The sequence below is a fragment of the Arachis ipaensis genome, chromosome B02, assembly GCF_000816755.2.
Source record: "Arachis ipaensis cultivar K30076 chromosome B02, Araip1.1, whole genome shotgun sequence".
Taxonomy (NCBI): domain Eukaryota; kingdom Viridiplantae; phylum Streptophyta; class Magnoliopsida; order Fabales; family Fabaceae; genus Arachis; species Arachis ipaensis.
The window spans coordinates 74419335-74420385 of record NC_029786.2 but is presented as its reverse complement, the minus strand read 5'-3'; positions in this window follow the sequence as shown (position 1 = coordinate 74420385).

Genomic DNA, 1051 nt, shown 5'->3' with positions numbered 1-1051 from the left:
TACCTACAAGGCTACAACTTTTATCTTTTTCTTTTTTCTTTGTATTTTTCTTTTTAGAAAGTAAAGTTCTATACTATTCAATAACAAGACAATTTATATTTACAAATAACGAGAATTTTTAAAAAATTAAGATCTAATAGGAAATAACTTGTATTTAACACATTGAACAGAAGTTAGAAGCCATTAGATTTCTTTTCCGAAAACTATTATCAAGAGTAAATATATAAAATAATAATTTTTCTGTATACTTTTTGTTCTTGAAATTTGACAAAATTTTCAAAAATACTCATAAGTTTTATTTATTTCAATTTTGTCCCAAAAGTTTTCGATTTGCATCAAATATACTCTAACGACTAATTTTTCAAAAAAAATAAGATCAACTCAACAATAATTTTATAAAAACAACTGTCCACACAAGCAAATCAAGCATAATTTTCATGCATTATTGTTAGATTGATCTTAAATTTTTTGAAAATTTAGCCGTCGAAAGTATATTTGATGCAAATCGAAAACTTCTGAAACAAAATTGAAACAAAATAAAATTTAGAAATATTTTTAAAACTTTTACCGAACTTCAGGGATAAAAAATATACTTTATCCATAATTTTAAATTAACAAAGATATAATTAAAAGGCACATTAATCATTTTTCAAAATTACAGAAAAATAAAAAAAACTAATTTGACCAACGAAAGTAATTATCTCGAGGGTTTTGAGAGTAAAATTTGTTGGAAAACAAAATTCTTTAGAACCAATTTGAATGTTTTCTCTTAACATCAATGTCTGAAAGTTTCTTTCAAATCAGAGACCATCACAAATTCACAAGATGCGTTGCCAGTTGAAGAAAACACATCTTTTCCTAAGATAGATTTAAGCTTCTCCCAGATTTGAAGAACCTTCCTAATAAAACCAGCCATAAAAGAGGTGGTAACATAACACCACAATAGAAGACTAACCATCCACAAAGGGGAATCTGAAACATAAATTAAGGAAAAAGCAATAAAATAAAATTAAAAACATGGTGAAACTTAAAAAGAGAAGAGCATATGAGG